Source organism: Zonotrichia leucophrys, chromosome 7 (assembly GCF_028769735.1).
Source record: "Zonotrichia leucophrys gambelii isolate GWCS_2022_RI chromosome 7, RI_Zleu_2.0, whole genome shotgun sequence".
Lineage (NCBI taxonomy): Eukaryota > Metazoa > Chordata > Aves > Passeriformes > Passerellidae > Zonotrichia > Zonotrichia leucophrys.
The window spans coordinates 31,858,484-31,880,919 of NC_088177.1; the positions used below are offsets into that span (position 1 = coordinate 31,858,484).

At 37.7% G+C, this 22,436-nt stretch overlaps 1 long non-coding RNA gene across 1 annotated transcript; it reads left to right on the forward strand.

The window, feature by feature from the left end:
• Positions 1–915: 915 nt before the first annotated feature.
• On the forward strand, positions 916–22,426 carry LOC135450346 (uncharacterized). The gene is made up of 3 exons (XR_010441039.1): positions 916–962; positions 17,648–17,755; positions 22,193–22,426. It is a non-coding gene; the product is annotated as an uncharacterized LOC135450346 (long non-coding RNA).
• Positions 22,427–22,436: the final 10 nt, after the last annotated feature.

Genomic DNA, 22,436 nt, shown 5'->3' on the forward strand with positions numbered 1-22,436 from the left:
GATTATTCCCTGAGCAAGTTTCTTGATTTTTTTCAATTTTTTATGAGGCATCTCCCAGAGCATACCATACTCTTACAGAGAATTTGAGCCTCAGGCATATCTGTCCCCCTTGCATGTGCCTTGGTCCTTGTTATCTAAGGCTTTCAAGGTGGGAACTGCTCATTCTGATTTCCACAAAATGTATTTCATTGTCCTGATGATACTGTTTGGGAAAAATATGAAATTAACTCAGTGATGATGACAAATTTATTCCATCATACTCCTTAGATGTTGGGAATAGAGACCTTGGGACCACTAAAGGAGATCTTCCATCTAATTTAATTATGGCTAAGGCTTTAGCGTATTCTGAAGTAGTTTGGTTTTCTACTTATTTAAAGAAATTCAAGAGAAAAGGCCTCTGAGAGAGCAGAGGGACCCCCAAACTGCTTTCAGCTTATGGTCAACTGGTAGAGTCCTTCTGGTAGCATAAAATATTTACATTCATGTGGAAAATCAATGAAGTCAGAAAATAAACTTTCACTCATTATTTTTCACACATGCCAACCCATACAGATTTGCTCACTGCAAAAAGCCTTTACCACATGGTGGATGTTTGGTCTGTCACACACATCAGGGGGAAGCAGCTTTAGCTCAGGTGGCATTACAGTTAGGGTGCTGCATTTTTAAATATTTTATTTTTCTTTACAATGAGTTCTGTTATCCATTCCACATGCCTGTAGGGGGATAGAGTGTAAGAAAATAAAGATAGTGTAGAAAGTAATCTTACCTCTAAGGAGCTGCAGCTGGGCCAATTATCAAAGATTAGGAGCAGGCCTGACTAACAGGCCACAGCTGTAAGCAGTGAGACGGAGATGCTATAAAAGAGTGGGGTGGCTGATTAAGGAGGGAACTGGAGTCAGTTGGCTGCTTTGTGAAGAGGCCTCAGTGGTCTGAAGAGTTGCCCTTGAGAACCCATCAATAAGGTATGAAACTTTTGTGATAAGGAGACAACAGTATGGAACCCCTACAATAAGATGGCGACCCATGCCCCTTACACTCACCCAGTTTCCTTCCTTGCTTTCCTCTGCCTTTGATTTCAGGGTTTCACTGCTTCTGTGTACTCTTCTTGTGCTGCTCTAGTAATTTTGGGAGGTACTGCCTCAATAAAACAAGACTCAAAGCCAGTGGAGGGATTGAAAGGAGCTGTGCAGTTATTGGTGTGGAACAGAGGTCACTTCTGCAGGATTATTCCCACAGATACCACTGGGGCAGCTGTGTGAACTATTGGAATGAGACAGCTGTCTCACAGAAAATGTGGTTCAGGCCCTGATAATAAGGATTTTTTTCTCCCTCCAGAGAGTGCAAAGAGATTGCATCAAACTTTGTCTGAATTATGTGTAAGAAGAGCTGTTTCACAGGACATATGGCTTTGCTCGTGAATCCTTAGTTACATTTTCTGGTGCTTTTTTATTGCTTCATGTGGTAGACATGCTTTGACTCCTTCCATTCTCCCCCAGCTTATCTCACACCTACTCTGTATAGCTGCAAATCTCTATTCAGACATAGGCTTAAGCATATCTTAGGCTGAGCCAGCATTGAGGTAAGAGTATGAACACAGAAGCAAAACCTCTGTGTTTTCTTTTTGCACTGTGCCTACCACCATGTAGCTCATTTGTTTTTGCAATGTGTGAATATTGACAATGTCAAGTGGGGTACTTTCCAGACAGAACTCCCTAGAATATGCCATAAGGACATCAATGCGTTAGTACAGGACACCTGAAATTTAAACTGAAACTGCTTTGCATATGGACAGGGTTCATTGTGTGCAGAGGAGGTTACAGAAGGTGGGATGTCACCCAAGGCATGATGTGTGCCTGGGCACTGATTTTTGTTGCATGGGAAGGATAAATCAGTTTGCCAAGTATGAATACTCTTTCCAGTACGTATTTCCCTTTCCCATGTTTGGGGTGCTCACCTCAAGAGTCAGGGTTCAGGTCTCTCGTTTAACTGAAGTCTGCTGGGAGCTCCCCCTGTGTCTGAGGGAAAGTGAGACTTGTTATCACTACTACCCACACCCACTCTGCAACTCATGGGACACTTTGGATTGCCTTGTCATACTCTGCCTTGTGTGCTACATGAATCTTTCTGCAAAGTTCTTGGAAGTTTCATGACCTTATATATGGCTACAGAATATAATGGACAAGCTTTTGCTAGCTTTTACTGAAGTTACAGAAATGAATACAATTCTATTTCAGGAAACAAATGTTCATATCTCAATTATTCTGAAAGGCAGCTCTTTCACAGGTATAGACCTTTATAGACAAAGAGAGATGCACTTTTCTCTACTCTTACATCCATTTATTTTATCCAGTAGCAGAGAAACATTTCTTTAAAAGAAGCTGGTTTCAATTATTGTAGCTTTTATAACAATGGATCTTTAACATCTGCTAAGCCAGGTCAGTTCCACAGCACAATATCCTGTTCTGTTTTTTAAAAAAGTGTCCTTGTATTCTCAGTGAGTATGGAAAGTCTGCCTATGAAAAAGTCACAGGCCTGTAGGAGAGATTATTATGTAGTATGACCTCTGCGATAACACAGATCATTGAATTGCCTGGGATTAAGTCATTGTTTAGATGAACAACATTTTAGAAAGGTGAGTAATAGCAGATTTGCCCTAGTCATTGATGAGGTGCTGCAAGGGTCAGTTGCTCTCAGGAAGATCTCAAATTTACCAAAAAAAAGCACATTGTAGTTCCCAGCCTATTCTCATTATTATTACTAAAATACATGTCAGTGTCCTGGACTTGTATCAGTATCTATGTGACCTTAAGTTTTGAATTTAATGATTAGACTGGTTGGCTTCTGAAGGGCTGCAGCACTGTTGAAATAAAAAAGGTGTCTCTGATGAAAGGGTCCTGGAAATTGTCCTATTCTGAGATAGCTTTTCAAAGTCTTGCACAGATATCATAAAGTAGGTACAGAGTTTGTGGAGATTGGGATGGGGCTGTGGCAGAGCCTCATCCCCAATGGGCACAGCTGTGAGCAGCATTAAAGGCAATGAGCCAGGGAGTGCCCAGGGGCACTGACCAACCACTAAAGGGAACAGAGGGCACACAGGTGCAGTGCTTCAACATGAGGGGATAAAGTTTGGGCTAAAGAACGAGGGCAGATGCTTGCAGCCTTCTGGTGAGGTATGGTGTTACTCTGTATGGGTTGGAGCCTTCTGATGTTGTATGTTGATACTGTGTGTTGTGGCTGTCTCATTTGTGACATATGCTGTGACATCATAACAAACACTATTTTGGTTTTTTAAAATTCTTCTTTCTAATCTCATGCTTAGTGACTTTTCATTTCCTCCAACAACCTTGTTAAGCAGTGCTGTAAATGCAAAAAAACTTGCATGAGAGTAGGACTGATTGAGAGTTTGGAAGAGGTAATCTTTGGGGAAGAAGACAGATGGTGTGGAGTCAGAAAAATTTCAAAACAAAATAATTTGGGATGGGGAAAGTATGAGGAAGGAAGTGTTGCATTTTCTTGCCCTTTTTTCCTTGTCCTGAGTCCACATGAGTTCATTGGTTGATTCTGGTTAGAGACATGCTTATGATAATTCAGTAAGGCACTTCTTATCTTTTCCTGTGGTGGGTGCTGATCCTAGGGATGGAGAATCTCTTGTAGGTTTGGGGTTTTTTTTGGAGGATGTACTACTGTGTCCACTCAATAGGGTGCCCGTTTTCTGTTGCATCTAGTACATTAAACCTTCTGCTTTCATCTGTGGTTCAGCACCTAGCAAATGTGAGTTTTTAGTAAACTTGTGTGAAAACAGCAAAGTGGAACTGGGAAGTCAATGATAGAAATATAGCTGCTGTGTTACCTGAACTAAAATCACTTACCAAAAAGCATTCCCCAATTTGGACAGAATTCAGTTTTTCACCTGATTTCAGTCTAATGTCTCTGGACAAGCACATTTCTACCTTCTTATATGATCACTTCAGTAAGTCACTTAACAGTTGAATGTTTTTGCTTCACCAGATTTGCATTAGACAAAGTCCCTCTGACAAAGTCCCTTAAGACTGAGTCCCTCTGACAAAGGTTTCTCTTAGTGTGACTATTGTATTAAACAGCCTCTATAATGTCATCCATGCAAATTATTTCACTTTCATTTCCAACAGAGCTGTGGCAGAACTGTCTGTTCATCTTGCATTCTTGTATGATTTGCTACCATTATCTTAAGTGCTGTCTTGGCATACAAAGTTATTAGAGAGTGCAATGTGTGGTGGGTGGTTAAAAGCTGATAGAAAATCTGTGTAGCTAGTTGGGTAGACGGAATACAAATAAAAGTATGTATGATTATGTTCAGGGTGCAGGTAGGTCATTTACCTTTATCAGTATATGGCAAAAATGACTCTCACAAACAAAAATGCATTGAGAACGGGCCATTTGAAGCTGGTGTCTTTGTTAGGAAATAACTTGGATTGAGTTGAGACAGCACTGAGCACTGGCAGTCCTGTGCCATTGGAGACATAACCAAGTACAAATAATGAGCACTGGGAAGATTGCAGACTTAACTGGAAGATTGAATTGATGCAAATTCTTTCTTTTTAATAAATGCACATAATGCAGTCAAGCACAGAGACATTTAAATGTAGTGCATTAAATATATTCCATGGCACCATCAGATCAAGAGAAAAAAGGCAATAATTTTGCATTCCTATTCTAAAGAAGAGTAAACTGGCAATAACAGCTCTTTAAAATTCATTTCCTGTGGTAAATGCCTAAATTTTTTCATAGAATTGTAGAATGGTTTGGCTTGGAAGGAGCCTTAAAGATCGTCTAGTTCCAACAATCCTGCAGTGGGTTGGTACTTAAAGCACTTTTTGAAAACACTTGTCTTTTAAGAAGTGCCTGTTTCAGAACCAAATGAAGGAACTTCAGGAAAATGTGAACATATAATCTGCATCATTTCAGTACCAAGAAACACCAAACCCATGGAAATGGTTTTGTATTGTGTGTCTTATTAAAAAGATGGTGAAAAATAGCCCTATGTTCATGATAGATATGCCCTGGATTGTTACAGCAATGGAAAATATGAATTTTCATTGTTCATTTTCACATGGATAGGAGCAGTAGCGTAAAGAAACCATGTTATTTGCTGGGTGACAGAAGGAAACTGTGACGGAGTCAGGGTAGAAATCCAAACTGTTCAGATTGCCTCACTCTGCCTTCCCTCCAGTTCATGAAGATCTTGAGCATGTGGACAAAGCCAGGATTGAACCTTTAATTTGTAAAGTGTCATAGACCTGAGTTACCTCAGGTAAAATATCTTATAGAAGCAGTTATCCTATGCCACTCTGTGTCTGTGCTGTTTCTGCATTCCTTTTGTAACCTGTTTTTTTCCCCCCAGTTGTAAAGACTACTTAATGACCCCTTTGTTGGAAACATGGGGCTATGGCTCGAGCTTTGACACAAACCATTGACAAGCCAGTTGGCCAAAGTTTTAATCATCAGAGGTTTCTCTATAGAAACATATCAACATCAAGGCTCAACTTTCTGGTTTTGTACAGGAGTACTTTGACAAGAAATTTTGGCCAACATTAAACTTTTAACTGTTAAATACCAGTTTTTATTACACATCATACCTCTTCAAGATGTATTTCTTCCTCAAAAGACTGATTGCCAAAGACCTTTAGTCAGGAGCACATATTGTTAACATTATCTTAAGAATAAAAGTAATTTGCCTGAGAAAACAGGAAAGACTTATGAAATTCATTACTTCATAAAAATTAGATGGGCCTGTAATTTTCAAGCAAAGACACAGGGTTCTTAATAAACTCTGACAGAAAAGGAAAACTTAAAAAGCTGTCTGTATTACATCAACTATTATGGAAAGTAATTGTGAGTCATCAAATTAAAGTGATCACTTGTTCATTTATCACATGCAAATCTTGATGAGAAAAAGCAGTTTTCTAAATTGGAGTGGGAAATTCGGGACTTTGTGTCTTTGTAGATCAGGAGTTTTCCATGAAGATCTGAACTTGTGTGCACTCAGTTTTATGTTTTAATTGGTGCTATAGGGGAACTGGAATTTTAATGTAATTACATTTTGTGATTCAGAAATTATATTTTGCTCCAAATAAGGTTTGGTTTGAACCTTATTGAAGGTATTGAAGTTTCTTAGGGAGGAAAATTATACTGAATGATAGTGAAGTTTCTAAGGGAGGAAAATGTTAGTTCAGGATCAACTAAGTTTCTGCAAGTGTATTTTAAACTTGACACAACATTTTAAGTATGGTGGGTTTTGGGAGAAGTTTCACTTGGTTTTTTTTTAATTTTGTTCAGTTTGATGCTTGCTTTTTTGGAAGGTATTCCAGTCAACATGGATACATCACCACCTAATGTTTTTATCTATCTGGATGAACTAACATTCCTGAAGGAAAACATATTATGCAAGATTTATTTCTTGAATGTTTGTGGTCTTAGAGCTTGTTTTGTTTCTTCCTTCATCTGTAAAAGATGAACTAATGTAGCCTGAGCATGTGTGTTGAATAAAAGGCAGCAAGTATCTACCCTATCTCAGAGAAAGAAATGGGAAAGAATTAATCTCAGCAAGTCCCTGTACCTGGTTGACACTGACACCATTTGCTGAAGTTATTTCCAGACATACAGTCCACAGTGTCATGGGATAAGTCAGTCATTCAATTGCTCTCACAAGGTAAATCACATTTATAATCCCTCCCTTTAGAAAAGTGTCCACAATGTTTTTCTTTACCTCTGGCACAAAAATATCTAACATATAAAGCACTGTATTATTAAACAGTGACATGCAGTTTTCAAAAGATATTTGCCAAACACTCTCATTGAATTACTCAATTTATCTCTTCAATGTCAATAACCAAGCAGTGGTTGGAGGTAATAGTGCTGTGGTGATTCAGGAGTAATGCACTTCCATTCGTTATTGCTTTCACTGGGACACAAGACCTGTGGCTTACAAAGACGTCTACTGCCACTGAACCCAGCCTGTGTTATTATTGAGAGCAATGCCATTGTAATTCCCTTAAAAATATTAGTATCTATTTTAAAATTGTTTACCCACTGATTTTCCTGAAAGCCAGTTGTACAATCTTGATAACCTAGTAAGTGGGTAGGAAAAAGTCTGCTGATTTAAAAGTTTAATGTATTCAAGGCAAGCTTCTATCAATGTATTAATGGTCCCAAATTATCACTCAGTTTGAAGAGCTCCTTTGGCTCTTCTTTCTCTTTGGAGATTTGTTTTCTCCCTGTGATGTGTTTATAGGGATCAGTTCTGTAATCTCCCAAACTGTCTTATATTAGTGCAAAAAGGACAAAATCTCCTATCTGTGTGTGACAAGATAAGCCTTCCATGCTGCCAGTCTACCCATTGGTGTTCTCATGTGTCTTCTGTTGGTTCCTGTATTCCTTGAATGCAGGTGGCCAGAACAGTCCCCAGCCTTCCAGACAAACACCTCATATTGTGCAGTTCAGATTTCTCAGTTCACAATAGAAGAATTGTCTGAATTTTTGATGTAGTTTGAAATGTTGTCCAGGATGCCCAGTGTCTTTCTTGTTCTCTGTGATTCTCCATTCCTGACCTCATGGCCTATAGCCTGTTAGCAGCCTCCTAGAAAGTGACCTGGTGTTCTAATTACTTTTTATCCCAGTTCTCCTAGAATTTTCAAGGTCATCCAGCTCTTCCTGTTTAGTGCTCTGATAATCTTCTATTAATGATGCTTTTCAATTTAACTTGAGCACTCCCATTTTTGTGCTGTGATTCGCAATGAAAATAAGTAATCCTGGAGGAATTCCACTACTAATGTTTCTAGAACAATAGTTCTCATTTTAAGACAATCTGTTGTATCACTTTTGGTGAGCTACTTGCTCATATCAAGTAGCTGAAAAACATCCAATTTTTTTTCTGTGCAAGCAATGTTTCCTGACAGAAAACTCTTCTAGAGGATAACAACAGAATGTGAGGGCAAAGAAGTACAGGGATTCTTTCATCCAATATTTAATGCTAAGTTTGAAAAACACAACCCACAGTCAAAGTACAACACAGAGGAGCCTTGCAGTGTTAGGGGGTTGGACCAAGCAAATAAAAATCTCTACATTTTGTGGCAATCTAAAGAAAAGTAAAAGAATTGTGATTGAATATAAATGTTGGCAGCCTCTGCAATGCAAAACATTAGTCGAAATCAATGTAACTATCAGAGAAAATAGTATTCTACTGTGTCTTGTTAGCCTGTCAAGCTAATCCATGCAAATAGTCTTTATGCATAACTGTCTTATTCAGATACTTGGATGCAATCCATCAAACACTTCTCATCCATTAAATATAATTATATGCTTTGTTGGAATAACCAGATGTTTAGTGCTAAGCTGAACAGATGTCTGCGCTTCACAGTGGAAGGTTATAAACCTATTTACACCAGCAATAAAATGCAAGTATTAAAATGATGGAGGAACTGAGTAGCTCTCACTTCATTTTGGCTAATTGCCAGCAATTCACTTTCTTTAGATCAACTTAATAAAGGTGCTAAGTTTGCTACAGGGTAAATTTGGCATAGGAGTTAGTAAAACTAGGCTGACCTTTTGTAATGTGGGCAATGATGGCCGCTTTGGGTCTCAAAATGACTTAATCAATCTTGCAGTGAGTTTGTTTTCAAAGATTTGGGTCCAGATTTTTTTATAGGGTTAAGTAAAAGGCACGTTTTTAGAATGGACTCCTTGCACCCAACAAATATGTTTGGGGTGGGGAATGCAGTCTGTATGCTCAGGACAATCTTTTGAAATGTAACACTGGGTTTATGGAAATCATTCCCATTGTTCAATGCATCTCCTTCTCTTCTTCCTCAAAACTTGAGATCCTTTTAAGCAATAATCCATGTGTAAGTGATTTTCATTCTGAGACAAAAAGAAGTGATAGCCTAGAATTTTTTGTCTTTCACACGAATATATATAACTTAGCCTACTTGCTTGTACTTTATTTTCAGTGTTTTATCTGCAAGTAGAGCTCTGCTGAAAATAAAATTAACAAGAACTCTTTTGGAAACCTGAGTCTGAGGGTTTTTAAAGGTGGTAACGGGAGCTGTAGGACTAATTTCCACAAGAGTTCATCTGCTATGATATGCCTGCAGTCCAGTAAGCCACTTAAATGCTTATGTACATAAATACTTTTACAGAATCCAAATTATAGAAATTAATCAGACACATACAATGAGCATTTTTGTTTAAAGTAACTTTGATCTGGAGAATTATCTTATTTTTCTGTCTGTGGAATTCCTTTAATTTTTAAGCATTTCATGAGTGTGATGTAATCCTGAAATATATATATATTTCTTCCTCCGAAAGAAAGGTAACTGGGACTAGTAAATAATTAACACGTCTGGTTTCTGGTGTAAAAGCAATTCAGGGTAAACAGTGTCAGGAAGAATGATTAATGAATGGAGCATCTTAGAGCAGAACTGAAGCTTAGGAACCCAAAGAGGAAGAAAGATGGCAAGGACAACTTCTTCCATGGAAGAGTGAGAAGAAATCCTCAAGCAATAACAATACATAGAGGAGACGCGAGGGAGCAGTTAACTCTGCTGACTTTCAGAAGAAAATTCTCAGGGAGATAAACTGTGCTAGCACTTGGAATGGATAATTCCTTGTTCTGGGGCAGAAAGAGAAGTTATCCAACAGAAGGAGTTGGGAATAGCAGTGGAGGGAACACATGCTCACTGACATTGTCTTTCTGCCTGATTGGGCTTTATCTGTTTTAAAAGTGGGGTTCTTCTGGGGTTGGTAAAGACCAAAATTTCTCACAAGCAGATAAAGAAGATAGGACAGTGGACAAAACACAGTTACAGCCAAATAATTAGACAGGAATCTGAAGGAAAAGACCAATCTTGTGAAAACCTCTCACCGGGGACTGAGAGACAGGAAAGATGTAGTTCCTTAGGGAGCACAAATAATGTGGTCAGGCCTTGGTTCAACAAGAAAGAAGTATTCAAGACAGTGAAAAAAAATTTCTTTATTGATTATAGGAAATTGCTCTGAAAAGTCACATTATGTTATTTCTGTTTCCTGACCTGATGAGCTTTGTAAGATTTCTGGAATCAATTTTTTCTTAGTGGTCTTTCCTGAAAACTTGAAGAAAAGACCCCCACTTTTTTCATGCTTATAAAATATTATCAGCTACAGTTATGCACCCTGAAAATGTGGTTACAATAGCACTGGGAAACTAAGCTAAAATTGGGATGCAGGGCCTTTTCTTTCCTATAGAACACATCCCATCCTCTGACAGAGCCTGAAGAATCAATAGACCCTTTTTAAATGTTGTGAAGGAGACAACTTGTCATTGCGTGTTAGCTGACTCATTAGGATTTCTATTTCAGTGATCATCTAGGCTGATGGAGGGCCATTGAGCTGTTAAGATAACTTGTATTTAAAGACATTAGAGTGAGATTTTGTTTGAAAAGTATTCATGTGGTTTTCAATGATTGAGTCATATTTTTAACTTATTTTAAATGCAGTGATGAAATGTTATTTCTGGAATGGCAAAACAGTTTGAGATTAAATTATTGAACAGCAATTGTTCCCTCTGTTTTTGTCTTCAGCCACTGGCAATCCTGTCTGAGCAGCTCTAGTCTGAGTTTTTGGGTGCTGGATTCCCAGCCTCCTTGACATTCTCTGTTTCCATTACTCAGCAGTGGGTAATGCTGATCTAAAAAGGAGGGTGGTCTTGTGGCAAAGAAGTTGAGTTTCTTTCAGGTCTTGCCTGGTGTTGTCTAGAACAAAGAATTTACTACAAAACCCCCCATATTTAATATTAATATTAAAACCCCAATATATCTATTTTATTAATCTGGGCCAAATAACACTATTGACATAAATTAATTGATACATTTCACTGAAATATGTGAAATAATGCTGAGGTTTATTTCTGCATTTTTAATCATGCAAGGCAATCAATTAATGGTCTTGCTTCCCAGGGATCCTCTGCCAGAGGAATGGTATTCACCAGGGGATTCAATTATCACTTCTGTTCAGTTTGATTTCATATGGCACCATGATAAATGACTCCTACTGCTTGTAATAACAATACTGTGCACACATTTATTTTCTCTTGTTTACTTAATAATTAATATGCCACCCACAGTGACAATATGTGGGCTTGTTTATAAAACCTTCAGTAATCAATAATTGTTTCCCATGTGACACTAAGAAGAAATAATTCCAGTCATTGCTATGAGAGCTCTTTTCTAATGCTCTCACAGCAAAGCCCTGACTGGCTTTTGACACTCACCAGCCCATAGTCCTGCAATATGAAGGTGGAGTAGTTGTGGTGGTTTCTGCTCTATATTTAGGAAACTTGCCTCAAGATAGCCAAGCTGGCTTGCTTTGAGCAATGCAGTAGTCGTAGCACAGAGTGCTGTTGGGAAAATCATCTGGGAAATAAAATTTTAGGTATAGTTTGTGCATCTCAGCAGTATTTCATATTGTATAGGACAGCAGCACCCAATTAAGTTCCCTAAGAGAGGCAGCAAAATTCTTACTCACTTTTATCCAAACAGAGGTACAGTCCTCTGTGAAATACAGGAAAGGATGGAAAGAAATAGCAGTGCAAATGTTTTTCACACATGGCTTAAAACCTAGACTGTTTCTGTGATGAGATAGTTGATTCTTTGTTAGGTGGCTTATTTAATCTTTTGTAAAGGCTCAAAAAATCAGAGTACAAATTATTAATTTACTGAACTACTTCAATATTAGTATAATCCGTCCAACAGGTCACCTCTAATAAGGCTGAGTCCTGACTACCACACCCCACTAACCTGAAATCCACAGTGATTTCCAGACTTGGAGGCCCTGGAGTGCTCAGCCAGGTGCATGCACAGTGTGGATCAGCAGCAAACTCAGGACCTCCTTCTTTGCATTCAAGGCCTTTGTGCATTTCGGCGAAACACAGGCTTTCAGGTTGTTGTTTATCTGGCATTCTAGATGCCATTACCATTTTAGTGGATTTCAGGTAGAACAGGGAGAGGCAGTAGCACACATGGCTGAGGATAAAGAAATGAAGTTCACCTGCTTAGCCAGGTCACCTACAAATCTCTGAGAAACCTGACCAGAAGACTCATTGTCATCTCCAGGTTTTGTCAAGATGGAAATAGTGAATGATGGAGGCTTTGTGTTCCTAATTCCTACATTGTTCAACCCAGCCTTCCTCCTAATCCCTGCACTATTCAGCCCAGCCTTCCTCCTTTACAGTCACTTCAGCTTTGTTTGCTCAGTGCTGTGCATTTTCATTCTGGACTGGGAGGTAATTCTGCACAAAAAGGGATGTTCATTTTTGCTTTTATGCATTGTAACAGAGGGAGGTAAAAGTTCAGATCTCCAAGACTCAAACTTTGTGTGACTTTGAATCTAGATTTCAGGTAGGCTTGTTTCTTCTAAACCCTGCACACATATTCATTGGAAGTGCTGTCAAGTACAGCAAAGGTATTTGGGCTGTCCTCAATTTTCCGTCCAATCCATACTCTGCTAGAAGTGGGGAAAAAAAAGCAATATGATAGCATCCTCCTAAACACCTATAGAGCAGTGACATAAACTCGGCTTTATGAGAGGTCACTTTTGTACCAGAGGTAGACAGAATAAATTTGATTGCACCATAAAAATACAGATCTCTTTGGCAGCAGTTCAAGAAGAATCTTGTTTCCCAGTCTCCTTTCCTGAAATGGTATTTGCTATAAGAACTCCACCAAGCAGGCATTGATCAGTCCATTCAGGCAGCAGAGATTAAGGCTGGCCAATATCTTAGCTGTAGGACAAGTTATTTCATTCGTACAGCTAGCTGCCAGAATAATTTGTTTTAACATTGGACTAATTTGTCTCCTCTGCACACTGGAGTAAGCTTATGGAGACCTGAAGGCAGATGTTATTTCAAGATTACTTCATTCTGTTTGTCTTTTATTTTCCCCCCTAACCAAGAAGTTTAGTAAATAGACTATTATCCATTTAATACTTAAATGTAGAAAAAGCCCACTGGAAGCCCACCATGCTTCATGACATGAAAATGTGTCAGCTTGGTTGTTGGCATTTGTTCTTCTCATTGTTTCTGTGCAATGCCCAGAGCTGCCATGCTAGCAGCATCACCTTTCCAGGGAAGGTGACACCAGCCTGGGGCCATGAAACCTTGGTTGTGCCCTCTTTGAGAATACTGGTTACAGTAGCACATATCCTGCAAATAACCATGGCTGTTCCAGTGCTACCAACCACATGTTAAGGCGCTCATGAGTGCAAGCAAAAAAAGACATAGTGAAGCAAAAGAGACACACTGGTCCAGTATATGCAATCTCTAGAAGCTGTGAATAAATAGTGATGTAGAATTGTCAATAATTCAAGGCATGTCAATGGGATGTGACCTGAAAGTAGCTACTTACTGATGAACTTAAAAGCTTCCTTGTCTAGTTGTTGGGTCCTGGAGTAGAAATTAGAATTACAATGGTCCCTCTGCAGGCATAGTGGTGAGAGCTGTAGTTGCAGTTCTGGCTGAGCTTGAGGCATGGAATTACTGAAGTTGTGTCACCATCAAAGGCAGGAACCCTTCCTGTGACTGGGTCTGTCTGCACAGTTTGACATGGAGAACAGATGAGTTGAACTTCTGCAGTTCAAACTGTATTGGTTTGCAATAGCTCTGCTAGTTGAAAAAGTAGTGAGGAGGGAAACTGGTTATCATTAACTTTAAAATATTTTTAGAGGGATTTTTATCAATACAAAAAATATGTCATTGTGGGTCTACCAGAAACAGTTTAAACTGAGATGAGGTTCTGTACCACTTTTTAGCTTATTTCTAGCCTTGTCCTCTTGTTTGTTTCCTAGTCTGGTTTTGCAATTAAAAATTTTGTTTTGGAAGTTGTGAAGTGTCTTGAACCTCCCTTCTTCTCTCTTTTTAATATCCAGTGTGAGATCAGATCTTTAAATATTTTATCTGAAACTTTATTTTTCTTCAGTAAAGCTTGCTCACTATCTTAAAAAATAAAATAACTTTTTTTCTCATCTGCAATTATTTTTTCTCCAGTTTTGCAGAATGGAATTAAATAAAATGACTGCCATCTACTGGTTGTGAGTTCTATCCTGTAGATTCCTTAACCTCCCCTGCACTTTGGCATTGCTGTGCTTGCCTTATATTAGAACTCATCTTTATGCAAGAAAGATAATAAAATACTTCATCTTTCCACTGTCTCATGCTTCTGGATGAGCAAGAGATGTTCCGTTGTAGTCTTAAATTATAAGTAGAGACACTTTATAATTAAGAAGGTGCCATTAATCAAATCAGCCAGCAGTAGCTCAGTGTTTTAATTATACACAAATATTGTATTTAGTCTCTTCCTTTTGGTTATTAATCACCTTCATCCACTAGACTGCTGTCTGTTTATTATTTATTAAATCCTACTGAAGACTTGCTATATTTTTTATGAGTATAAAAAGGGTGTCTTCAGAATTAATATCAACATTGCTTTTTTAACCATAAAGCAGAAAGTCATGTTTATATTTATAACTGGATTATGTGTACTGTGCTCTTAGCTGTGTACCCATTTGCCTGTAGGAATAATTTCCATTTATTATATATAGTGACTTTTGATAATTCTACTTTTTCCTTCCACACTTACAGTGCACCCACACTAAATGGGATTTCTAATGGATTATTCACCTTTCCCTTAGGTAACAGACTTAACTTTCAGAATAAGGCAGCAGACAAAAATAGACTTGAAAATTATCAAATAAACAAGATGCAACTTTAGTCTTTATAAACTTGCGGGTCTGAATTACATAAGGTTGTCAAATCCATTCAAAATTAGCATGAATCAAGAACTCAATACTAGTTTTAAACAACCAATAATATTGTTCTTCTTACCAAGAAAGCAAAACAGATTAAATATTTCAGGTTTTCAAAAGTTATCAGGTTTCAAACCTATTTTTCATTGAAATTACTGTAAGCCTTTGACTTTTCCAAACAGGTAGATGTTGGGTAAATAAAATCATACTCTTCAAATTATATGGTTCCTAGAATCTGAGAAGAGCTGGATTTACTCCTCATGGAGAAGAATGAGATTTCAACTGGAGTGTGCTCAGATAGCAGCTTCACCATGCATTGGATCATGCTGAGGATGGTCATGCAGGCTGCACTTTGAAATGAAATTTGCATTTTGGGAAATGATTGAAGTCTGGGCTGATTTCTGTTTCTAACATTTCCTTCCAGTAGGATATTCCAAACCCTGCAGATGTACCTTACTATTAAAAACTAGTAATTGTGGAGATACTGTGGTCAGATCAGGAGCTATGACCCAGCACTATGGGTAAATGAAACATTGGTTTTGTCTTTTTTCTAATGTTGAAAGTCCTGAGTTTTTCAGGATGCTCATAGGAGTTCTGGACACATCACTGATCATGGAACAGCAATTTGACAAATATATACAAGCATAAAAAACAGGAAGGTGATTTAGTCAGGCAGCAAAAGGCTGGAGACACCTGCTAGGGAAGAATGAAACTATTATTTCTTCCCCCCTACTACAATGAACCAGTGCATATCTGCTCTGTACTCATTGATTACATGTTTTTCATGTTCTACAATTCCCAGCTTCACTTATTCATTCTAGTTTTGTTGAGCCTTAAAAAAAATTAAAAAAATATATCACAAAATAAATATAAGCAGAATTACAAAAGATGGATTGAAGCAGAGAAAAAAAATCAGCATTTATTCTCACGGATCATTTGGAGGGCAAGGAACAATTAGTGTTTCCTTGTTTATAGCATTTAAATATCCAGCATTCTTTCTGGACTCAGCCAACCTTCCTCCATATTTAGAACAGGGAAAGAGGGGAAAAAAAGAGAAGAAACTTTAGGAAATGTGTTGCCCCTGAAGGTGCTGCTCTTGATAGGGCTTCCTATTCTCTTCTCAGTTGCTGGGTCACAGACACAGATGTGCAGCAGCAATTCCCATAGCCAGGAAAGCTGCTTGGCTGGGGACTGTCTCTGGGTTTGTGAAAGGAAAAATGACAGAGTGGGACAGGACAGAATTGGATCTCTTGGGGTCACAGGTGGCACATGTCCCTGTCCCAAGTCTTTAGTATCCTTTAAGATAACAATTTCGGCCACAACTGAGTGGAAAGCAAACAATTTGTTTGCGGCAATTCTCTTGTGACCCCGTGGACTGATTGACAGCTTTATTTACAAATTGTGCCATTTGGCCTTGGCCTTTTGACAACTTCTTTCACAAAGGGTAGCTCATGTCTGAAGGGAAGTCATTGAAATACTTCTTTTGATGGCAAGATAATGATTCAGTCATTTTTTGTGTGTGCTTGAAGGGTACTGTTGGACAGATCAATGCAAGAGGAGAGCTTAAATGCCATAGACATTGTGGAGCAGCACTATCATAAAGCTCAAGTTTTAAAAAAGGTGTAATGAAATGAACTTCTGTGAACTGAAATAGACACAAAACCATCTTTTATTAAGCACCATGCCCTTTTCCTCCTCATTTGATCTCATCACTATCAATAGTAACCTATACTGTCCTAGGGATGCTTTCATAGGTGTTGATTTAATTTCAGCTAGATCTAGTCTTCCTAAAAATAGGTACTTAATTTAAGATGGCCATCAGAGAGAATGGATATCCCCCTCCAAAGATGCCTCCCAAACACCTTAGGACAGGATAAATGATTGCTGGTGTCCATCTCATTCTGAAGGAGTCAGTGCCACTTGCCCTGTTTCCAACAGCCATCAAGAGTTCTTGGCAGTCACAGTCTTCACTATGAGATCTTTTATATTTATCCTGTCAGTGCCAGGCTGAACCTGCCCTGGTCTATACAGCCTGTTCTATTTCTTTTCTCTCGTCTGTACAAAGACAAGCAACCTGGACTATTTGCAAAACTATTGCTGAAATCTCAGATTTAATTTCTGCTTTCCAAAACAACTCCAGAGTCCATCAGTCTAGTATATTTGCAAGATTTATCTGAAGTATAAATCTGGAGTTCCAGTAAGGGTTCAGTTTTACAAAGTTTGGGGGGCTATTTTTTTTTAATTTAAAAACCATATATACCATCTCAAGTAATCCCCTTATTTAACATCCTTTTGATCTCTAGATCTTTTCTTAGCTCCTTATTTATGCTGATAATTACTAGTGATAGGATGAAGAAAATATGTGTAACATGAATTCCTTAACTTAGAACGTACTTTGAGTTTTCTGGGGAAAAAACAAAAAGGTAGAGAACACCTCCAGTACGCTGTGAAGTGCTTCATGTGGCAAATTAACCTTTAAAAAGGTGTGGTCACAGAAGTAACACTGTACTTAGAGCTACTCACACATACAGAGGCCAGAGCAATCAGTCAGTTCTGAAAACTGAAATTCAGTTTTAATTCCCCCCCCAAAATTAGCAAAAAATAAACCCCCAAAATCTCTGTAGCAACATGCCTCATAAATGGGTAATAGCTTGAAGCAAACAGGAATGTGATCAAGTTTCTTTTGGGTTCTAGAAATCCAGATTCTGGATTCTAGAAATCTTAACTCATTAATCATTCTATTTAATGAAACTTATTCTCCCTTTCTGTCTATCATACAAAGAGAAATCTAGACTTTCTCAGTGTTGTACATCTAACAGATTGTGTAAATAACTTCCAGTTTCAGGATTCTATATGAGATGGAGTCTTTGTCCCTTTCCAACAAATGGTTAAAGGCAGCTTTGAATTGGAGAAAGCTTTGTGTCTGCTGCTTATGGGGGAGGGAAAGGTAAGCTGCTACTTCTAGGTGTCTGTGTGAATACCAAATAGGACATTTGCCTGCTGTGCATGTTCAGAAGCATGTACATATATTTTATCAGTTTCATGAATGGCTTTTCACCACCTTCTGTAAAGTGATTTATAATGATGACTCATTAAATACTAGTTTCATATTCCAGGGCAATACTTCTTCCAAAGCAGGGTATAATATGGCTGCTCTTCATGTGAGAATTACACTTCATAGTGAAAGCAATATTTAACAGTGACACTAATCCAAATCTGGAAAGGTTTGCATTCCTGATTTTTATACTTTTCACCTGAGGGATCGATTATGTTAACTTTATTGAGAAAAAGAGGATGTTCATGAATAACTGCTGTGAATAGGATAGATCTCACCTTAAATCTGTGTGAGACATCCAGTCTAAGCGTTCTTTCTTTTGTCAAAGAGAAAAGAGAGGTAAATCTAAAGAGTCATCCATTTGGCTTTTGTGGTATCCAATCTTTCTTTCTCTAGGCTGGTTTAACCACTGCTGTGGTTTAAACTATACAAAATGATCAACTGAGACAAGGCATTTGGCTTTTCAGCAACAAGAAATGAAAGGATAATTAAGCTATAACTATGCCTTTGGGAGGTGAATAAAAGGGAGGTAGAACAAGTAGCAAGTGGAAGAAAAAAATTAAACCAAACATATATTTTACCTGTCCTTTTAAGATCTCTATGTAGTGGTATCCTCAATCTATTTTCTACTATTTTATAATTATCTTTTTCATTGAGTCACAATCTATTATCCTGCTGTGCAACATGTCTCATCCTAAAATCAGCACCTGCCAAATGTAAGCTATTCTCACTTTCATTGCCTTTAATTTTCATGTCTCAAGATTTCTGAATGTACTGTGGAGTTTTTTTAAAGCTAGAACTGAGGCTTGACTGCCAGACTTATAACATTTAATTATCCCTTTTTCTTAAAAGTGTTTAGGAAATATTCCCTGGTCAGAAACCTGACTTCTTTACTGGATCACAGTCATTGATAGAAAGCAGCTGTCAGCATTATGATCTAAGGGTTTAACTTTGAAATATGAAATTGTCTGCTGGGGAAAGAGTAGAGCAGTGAATAGTAGCTTAAATTAATAAGGAAGGGAAAGTATCAGAACTCTGAATCATCATGTTAGTACATCTAGATTGTTGGGATTTAGGTTTATTTTGCTTCTGCTTCCATTTTAAAATTCAGTCCTTTTGATGCAGTACTTCTTAAAGTGAGATTTTCCTACCTGGTGCTACGCACATGTCTCCTTCTATGACATGCTGCTTTAATAGTCTCCAGCATGAGGAATTATCGCCTAAAGAACAAACTCCAAAAGAAACAGTATTGAGTCTAAAACATAATTTTCCTGATTAAGAGCAAAGAAATGGAGGAGATAGTCACATTTTATTGGTAGCAAAGTCATCTTGACTTAGCTTGGGCACATGATCAATAAATTCTGTTTGTATTGTTTTGGCCCTATGTTTGTGTTTTGTTTCTCAGTGTTGTATTCTGTACAGTGCTGTGTGTTTTGGGGAGTGGTAGGAAGTTTGACTTGTTAATGAATTTAGAAAACTGATACCTCCTCAAGATACGATCATCTACATTGAGTTTTTCTTGGAAAGTTATTTTGTATGAAAGTGTTCTCTGGTGAATGGAAAACATCAACATGCCAAATGATATTTTGGTAGTGACCGGTCATGATACTCAAGAAGAAAAGTGACCTTTTTGGAAGCTGTGGCTTTAAATTGAAATTCTCAGTGTAAGCTCTCTCTTTTGCAGTGCTCTTGAATTGCATGAAATTTTAATTAAAAAAGAAAAAGAATCAATAAAATCCCACCAGCCCTTCTTTTCAAACTTCATGCTTATCAGTATGTCCTACTACCCTTCTCCAAAACACAATACTTAGTTGTTCTTATGGAAATAAATGCAGAATTGTCCATATCCTCACTGTGAATAGAAAAAGATAACTACAAGCAAATCAGACCAGTGTACTGTGGTGAGCTGAGCTGCTGCTGAATAGAATTCCTGTTGGGTTTTGACTTAATTTCGAGAGGATGTTTTTGACAGAAGTGTGTCAGCACCACACTTCTAGACATGAGGCAAATGATGATAAATGAAGAGATTATTACTGGTCATGTAGAATTTTATGCAAGCTATTTTTTTCTTTTGAATAGTACTTCAATGTGACTTAAAGGAAACTCTAAATAAAAATGCATTTATTTTTTATACATATTTATATAACTATAGGTGTGTATAAGCATGTACGACTGTAGAAATGTCTTTTTGACGTGGGAGCATGTCTACATCAGTGAAGCCTTGTCAGAGCTCAGTGAGCTTATTTAAGGACTGGAAGAAGTACAGTGGAGGTACTTCTCAGTGGGAGCAAGTAAGACAAGCACAGCACTGATTCAGCTGTACATCACTTAGTCCAAAAATTAGTTATAATCCCTGCATGGTGCAGGACTGTGGTGTGTGGCTGTGCCAGGGTCACTCAGGGCCAGGCTAAATTCTTCTTACAGGAATTTTAGTAAGCCAAGGAGATGTATCACTTAATTATTGGCTCTAAGGTCATGCCTTTTCAGGAGATGTCAGGGAGAATGGTGCCCTGAAGTGCCACTGTGTTCATGCCTCAGAAAGTCCCTGTTCTCAGTGGATATGAGTAGCCTATACTGTATCTTATACTGTCATTCCAGTAAAAGTTTTATCTTATGCCACTGGTGGAGTTTATTTTAGGTCCATCTATTAAAAACTAATTAAGTTGGTATAAAGTTATGGAATACCTAATTTTATTTTTTTTTTTGTGGTATAATTGTTAGATTTTGAGGCATTCTACACTGCCCCCCCTCCCTAGTTCCTACACATGATGGACATTTTTGGAAGAAACATAGCATAGCAGTCACCTGATATTTCTAATAATAATTCATTTGGTGGAAAATGAACAAAAATAGAATAATATTCTGACTTTTAAATGAAGAGATTGCTGGGGATAGTTTTGTAAAATCCCCAACAAACCCTGCTCAATCTGGGCCATAATATCATAATATTAATATGCCACTTTAAGTCTATGTGAATGGCTCGGTCAAAGAATCTATATAATCTATTAAAACAGTTCTTGAAACAAGGGTTTTCTTTTAGATCTGTAACTTATTAAGGTAATGGGAGATTTTTTTTTCTGAAAAAAAAAGCTTAATATAGAAAAATTTTCTTAACATAATTTTATAACTTAATCATGCATCCAAACTTGTTCATTATCATCTCTCTTAGAAACTCAAACACCAGTATCATACACACATTTTTTCCAACAATATTCTGAGAGGCATTTATAAAAAAAAAAAATCAAAGGAGGGGATTGTTATTTATTGAAGTTCATCAAGGTAGAGCCAGGACTACAAGATAAAATTATATCTCAGTTTTGTGAATTAGGTTATTGATGTTCTTCCTCACCAATCCCAATAACATTGATAGAAGCCAATCAATCCATCAGACTGTAACATAAGTAACGTGCCTTATGCCTGTTTTTTTCATCATTAAACTGGAATATTGTTAGTGGAATCAATGGAACAGAATCAATTGCAACAGCAGAGTGTCTGGTATATCAATTTTAGGATGCTTGGCAACCTGTCACATTCACAGTACTCCCTTTGAACTCAAAGAAAATACCAGTTTCATAGGGATATGAATCAGTTCTTGAATTTTAGGTTTGTGTAACTTGGAAGCAGTTTAAACTTTTGGACAATGAGGATTAGAAGCCAGGGGAGTTTGCTATTGAAGTATATTCTCCTTAGTCTGTGAGGTGGCAAGTGTTGATGGATAACCACATTTTTTTTAACCTTTTATTATAATAGTGATGGGTAGCAAGCCCCAGAAAGGACAGGAGGAAAGAAATTATTCCTCCACAGATCTGAGTATTAAGACTTTCTACTCAAGATGCCTTCAAAAGCATTCTGACATTACAACAGGCCACTACAAGCTGCCAGGTACCACATGAGATTCATGTCAAAAGTAAAGCTCCTAGGAAAAAAAAGTGGGAATAATATTGTTGTAGAAAGGGAAGAAAAGAATTTACACAAAAAAAGGACTAAATCAAGGGAAAAGAAGAAGCAAGAGAGGAGTAAAATTCAGCAACGCTGAGAATGAGACAATTCTCAAAGTCTCAATTACTTCTCTGAAGCTGCTCATGAATTGGACTCACGGTCTATTTATTTATATCACAGAATATTGCAAGCAAATATATCCCACAAAATGATCTGGTAATCTTAGAGGGATAGAGCTGGTTAATACGCATCCTTTCATCATGAAAGTGCTTTAAAATGTTTCCAGCATTAAATGAGGCAAAAGGTACTGGCATCTAGGGAGCATTCTTTGACAAGCTGAGCATCTTAAACATGGAAAGAGTTTAAACTAAATTCCAGCCTTCTTCCTAGTGCTAATCATTCTTGGAGAAGCTGGCTGAAACCAATCCACCCCAACCCATAGTATGTTCTGGTGTTTCACTGATGGAAACAAGAAAAAAAAAGCTGAAGAAAAAGAAAAGTGAATTATCCTAATGCCATTCCTGAATTCTTGAGGTGGCGGTGGAAATATCCCAAGGTAATATGTAAGATATGGATTTGTACAGTTTACTCTTTCTAATGATATGAAGTTTTTGCAGTGACAAAAATATTAACG